This window comes from Elephantulus edwardii, unplaced genomic scaffold (genome assembly GCF_000299155.1).
Source record: "Elephantulus edwardii isolate Elephantulus edwardi_28Jun2011 unplaced genomic scaffold, EleEdw1.0 scaffold00031, whole genome shotgun sequence".
In the NCBI taxonomy this organism is placed as follows: Eukaryota; Metazoa; Chordata; class Mammalia; order Macroscelidea; family Macroscelididae; genus Elephantulus; species Elephantulus edwardii.
The window spans coordinates 8,384,895-8,390,947 of record NW_006399781.1 but is presented as its reverse complement, the minus strand read 5'-3'; the positions used below and the strand labels follow the sequence as shown (position 1 = coordinate 8,390,947).

The 6,053-nt window shown below is 45.0% G+C and overlaps 1 pseudogene; it reads left to right on the top strand.

Annotated features, from left to right (window-relative positions):
- The first annotated feature begins 2,126 nt into the window (after positions 1-2,126).
- Positions 2,127-2,869, top strand: LOC102863731 (annotated as a pseudogene).
- Positions 2,870-6,053: the final 3,184 nt, after the last annotated feature.

Genomic DNA, 6,053 nt, shown 5'->3' with positions numbered 1-6,053 from the left:
GTTTCTCTCTGTCGCCCTCTCCAGGCCCTGTGCTCCTTCTTAAAGAACTTGCTGGAGCAGAAGGAATTGTAAGTGCATGTGCATTTTTCTCTTACTGACCCTCGTCAGAGGCTGGGAGCTTTGTCTTCTAATCCTACCACCTACATTAAAAAATTTGGCGTTTAATTGATATCCTTGCCTCTACTCTGTCCCCTGAGGAAAAAGGAAAAGTATGGATCCAGGCACAGGCTCACATGGATGAACTTCACTGGCAGAATCCTGCCCACCTTGATGGGCTAGGGCAGTTCCTCGTGAACATCTGAATTGGGATTCTCAGCAAGGCGCTCAGGGAAGCTAACAACAAGACCAAGTGCTAATCAGTCTTATGTTGTAGTTGGTGGTTGTTCTTATGTGCTGTCAAGTCGCCTGCGACTCATAGCAACCCTGTGTACAACAGCCCTATATGCTGCTCTATCCTGAGCCAATCTTATTGTCTCTGACACACCTACCCCCAATTACCCCAGTCACTGAATCAATACATCTCATCAAGGGTCTTCTTCTCCTGTGCTGTTCCTCCTCCCTCCCAAGCATGATGTCTCTTCCTAAGGACTGGTCCCACCTTGCAACATGTCCAAAATAGGTCAGACAAAACTTCAGAATCCTTGCCTCCAAGGAGGGGCCTGGTCTCACCCTCTCTAGGACAAACCTGCTTGTTTCTTAGCAGTCCATAGTATATTCAACACTATTCTCCAGCACCACAGCTCAAAGGCGTCAATTCTCCTTCTATCATCCCTAGTCATTCTCCAGCTCTCTGTTGCATAGCAAGTAATTGCAAAGACTATGTCCTGGATCAGGCTCACCTTAGTCTCCAGACTGACATCATTGCTCTTCAGCACTTTGGAGAAGTCACTGTCAGTAGACTTTCCCAACACAATTTGTCTTTTAATTTCCTGGCTGCTGGTACCAAGAGTGTTGACTGTGGAACCAAACAAACTAAAGCTGTTAACAATCTCAATTTCTTTACCATCTATCATGATGTTGCCAATCAGTCTTACAGATAGCCTTAAAAAGGCTTCATATAAAAAAACAACTAGGAGATATCATCTCACTCCAGCAACAACAGCAAAGTTCAACAGAGCAGCAAACAACAAATGCTGGCAAGGATGCAGAGAAACTGGAACCCTTATTCACCATTGGTGGGAGTGTAAAATAGTGCAACCACTATGGAAGGCAGTTTGGCACTTTGTCAAAAAGTTGGAAATTAGGGGAGCTCTGGTGGCCTAGTGGCAAGGAGCTGCAACTACAATCCCAGAGGCGCACGGTTCAAATACACCAGATGCTCTGCTGGGGAAGGAGGGACAATCTCCTCCTGTACCTGTCAGATCTGATTTGATGGTACACGCACACAAAAATTTAAAAAAAAAAAAAGTTGGAAATTGAAATATCATTTGGCCCAGGAATTGCACTGCTGAATATACCCTAAAAAAACAAGAACTTCCGTCGAAACAGATGTATGCACACTCATGTTTATTGCTGTGTTATTCACAATAGCAAAGAAATGGAAGCAACCCAAGTGCCCATCAGCAAACAAATGGTTAGAAAAACTATGTTATAGTCACATAGTGGAATACTACCCAGCACTGAAAAATAATGAGCTTGTAAAACATTACACAGCAGGGTGACCCTGGAGGACATTATGGTAAGTGAAATGTCTCAGTCTCCAAAGGACAAATACTGTGTAATATATCATTATTGTACAAATAAATAATTAACAAAACATGTATGGGGACCCAACAGGGAGGGGAGAGACAGAAGAATATGGGATTTGGAATCACAGGGTAGTATAAATTGGTGGCTGGAGGGAGGGTGTGAAGGAAATGGGAAAGATCCAGCAGGGATCTGAAAAGACAGGGTAACGATGGGCATAGTTCAATATTGATTCATTTTATAAAGCATAAGAATGGGCATGATTTTATGAAACACAGTGTGAGTGAAGGATAGTGTGAAACACAAAGTACACTAACTTTGTAAGCAAACCAAATGAATATAAAATAAAAATTTACTTTTTTACTTATTTAAAAAATAAAAACACTGTGGTAGTTGTGGTGTAAGGAGTTTGTACTTGAAGTTGTAGAGGGTGTACCAACATGTCCCATGGCTCCAGCACTGGTTTGACAGCCACATTACTATTTTTTCACCCAAGGGCTGCCTTTACCGAGCAGAATATGCTTTTAAGGCAATTAACCAGGGTGGCCTTACATCAGTAACTGTCAGAGGAAAAGACTGTGCAGTAATTGTCACACAAGAAAGTACCTGACAAGTTATTGGATTCCAGCACAGTGGCCCACTTATTCAAGATAACAGAAAACATTGGCTGTGTGATGACAGGAATGACACCTGGACAGCAGATCCCAAGTCCAGAGGGCTCGTTACGAAGCAGCTAATCGGAAATACAAGTATGACTATGAGAGTCCTGTGGATATGTTATGTAAAAGAATTGCGGTGTTTCTCAGATATTCTACACACAGAATGCTGAAATGAGGCCTCTTCGTTGTTGTACGATCTTAACTGGTATAGATAAAGAACAAGGCCCTCTGGTATACAAGTGTGACCTTGCAGGTTACGACAGTGGGTTTAAAACCACTGCAGCAGGAGTTAAACAAACTGAGTCAACCAGTTTCCTTGGAAAAAAAAGGAAAAAAGAAATTTGATTGGACATTTGAACACACAGTTGAAACTGCAATTACATGCCTGTCTACTGTGCTATCAATTGACTTCAAACCTTTAGAAACTGAAATTGGAGTAATTAAAAGTTAAAAATCCCAAGTTCAGGATTCTTTCAGAAGCAGAGATCAACACCCACCTTGTTGGTCTAGCAGAGAGAGACTGAATCGTATCATGAGTTTCCCAAACCCATGAGGACCACTTGCCAGTGGCATATTTCTCAATTAACCAACATTATGGAGGCTCCTGGATTAAGAAAGAAACCTCTCCCACTCCTCCTACCCATGCATGAAGTGGTCAGGACTCTGTATAAATAAAAACAATGTGTTTTGGGGGGTGAAAAGAATCACCACCCCAAAAACAAACAAACAAAAACCCACAACCAATAAGATCTCCTGACCCTAGTCTTTAAGGTTCTCAATAACAAAGAAGAGGGTGGGGGGAGGCCCTTTAAGACCATGCTAAATTCCAAATGCTTGCTCAGGCGGTCAGGGATGGCAGCCCTGCAAATCAAGCAAAAAGGCTTGCTTGCAACCACCGCTCAACCAGCAGGAAAGCGGACAGCAGGTCCACTCCTTACTCCTGTGCGGCCAGGAGGGACTCTCGGCGTCATGGTGAGGCGCCCCACGGCCTCCCCTACGCCGGGCTGGGTCCGAGTGCAGAGGGCATCGGAGTGCAGTCGCATTGCGAGCGGGCTGCACACGGCAAGTTTTCAGTACCTTCCTAATCTGCAGTTTCCTCCCTGCCAGATCTGGCTGGTCTTGCCCCCACCAGAAAACTGCCCGAGCCCAGGGTCAACCCCACTACCATCAGAAGAACCCTAGGTTGTCCTCTTTGAGGAGAATAGGCCCATTTCTCTCTTTCTTGGTACAGAGGGTGACCGACCCTGGTCCACTCCAACCAGTCGGTGGGTCTATGGTGGGAGCTGACGGCATAGTCATGCAGCCTCTGGCAGTTCATTATCGGACTGTGCTTTCAATCACTCTGTGTTTACACAGCCCTTCTTAGTCATTCCTACATGCTCCACCACCTCCACTTGTAGGATGAATTGTGCTAACTAAATTACACGTAGTCCTTTTCTTTCTAGGATCCACCACAGCCCCTGCAGCCTCTTCCTCCTTCCTAGCCTCCTTGCCTCACGTCCTGACCCAACACACCCCTTGTCCTAGGGCCCTTTCCTGATCTTGCCCAAAATATGGGACATCCACAATCCCTCCATCGCAGAGCATCTCAACGCCCTTAAAATTTCCCTCCAACAACCACACTCTTTTGTTGCCCAAAAGCAATATCCAATTCCTGCCAAAGCCCTTTATGGCTTCAAATCTAAACACACCTAGTTACTCCCTTCAATAAGCCCTTTAGTTATTCTATTCCTAATTCTTATATTTGAATCATACATCTTGAAAATTTTTTCTCAATTTTTTAAATAACAATTGAAGCCTAAAAACAGGCCATGGCATAGTTCCTATTAACCAGCTTTCAATATCAACCAATTCCACCTGAGCCCCCTTACACACAAGACCCTTCCTCTGGCTTTACCCCATTTCAGTAAGAAGTCGTTTTAGAAGATCTTTCCCCCTTCTCTTTTAAGGTGGGAATATAAGGTAAAAACCAAAGTGACTCCATCTTGCTGACTTACTGGCCTGACCAAAATAGGTGATTGGGTGCAAGTCTGTTCCAAAAAACAGTAAATCACCTGGTTAATATATAGTTGATATTTGAATACCCTCAGACGTGGTTTATGATTCACCTCAGAATGTAGTTAATAGTTAAGATCAGGTGTGGTGGGAAACTGGAAAATTACTCCAGGCCCTGGAAACTGCTGTAACTACACCAACCAGCCAGTGAAGAACAGGTAAATACCCCACTCCTCTCATGTTGGGGGCTGTTACTACATTAAGGCTTAGCCGACTTTCACCAAGGCGCTCATTTTTAAAAAAAGCTTATTTGCTCTACACTCAGCTAGGGTGGCTTCTGGACATCCCGGTGGGTTTGAACCTTTCAGTTCATAGGGTCACTGTGAGGTATAGTCAACAGCATTTAACACAATAGAATCAAGCATACTCTGTCAACGAAGGAAGTAGACCCTGAGTAGAGGCAGATGGGGGGCGCGGGGGACATGCACAAAATTTCTGTTTTATTCTGCTACCCCAAGGAATGATGGGAATATCTTTAACAAGACTTCCGTATGCATTCATCTCTACACCTCCCTGAAGTCATTTACCAAAAAAAAAAAAAACCACAAAGAAGAAAACAGGAAAGGAGCAAGAGCAACATTTTGGAAGCCGGAAAGCACCTGTGCAAATGGTAACCAATGTAGAAAACCAAGGAAGATCATCCTGAACCAGCAATGAGGACAAATCAAACCCTGCTCACATCCAGGAGCCAAATGGTTCCAGAGTCATGGCACTGGGTGCTTCTGAAAGTGGAGCGGTGAAGTCTGGTGAGCAAGAGAGCTGCGAGTTGGCCTTCCCTGTCCCCTCCCTCCATATCCCTCCAACTGCCCAAAGAGCAAGCCAATCTGTCCTGAAGGAAGTACAACCACAGCACTCCTTAGAAGCAAGGATGGTGAAACTTCAGCCCACTTACTTCGGGCATATTCTCAGGAAGATCCAGTTCTGGGAGAGAGATGTCATGATGGGAAAGGTAGAGAGTTGGTGAAAGAGAAAATCCTCAGCTAGGAAGAACTGACTCAGTGTTGGCCACAATGGGCTTGAGGAGAGGACTGCGCAGGACTGGGTGGGGCTCAGATGTATTGTTCACAGGGCTGCTAGGGGTCATAGCTGACTGAAGCCACCTAACAACAACAGCATCCCTTTCGTCATTCTGACAAGAGATTGGAGGGTTTTCCTGTTGAAAAGATTGTAGTTGCTGTGTACCATCAAGTCGGAACTGACTCATAACTGATCCTCCAGCGGATTTTCAGAAATAGTACATCAAACGGGAAGATACTGCTCACCCTTCTCCTGAGGAGCAGCTGGTGGATTCAAACCATGTGCCTTTGGGATTGCAGCACAACTTCTTACCACTACAGCCAGAGTGCTCTTTTGAAAAGATAAAACTAAGGATCTCTGAGCTGGTGACCAGGTGGTGTTGAGGATAAGGGCATCACCTGGCACACCAAGGATCAAATGAGAGCTATATGCTGAACGCTGAGGCATGCCCATCTTCTTCTCCACGTGCTCCCCAAACACTGGCAGCCAGATTCTCAGCCTCTAGCCAGGGGCCTGGAAGAGCTACTTGCATAAACTCTACCAGATCAGGAAGACATTGATATCCATGCTCCCCGTGAGCCTCCCAGCCCAGCCCATTCTGCAAAGATGCTTACAATGAAGCAACACACACACACA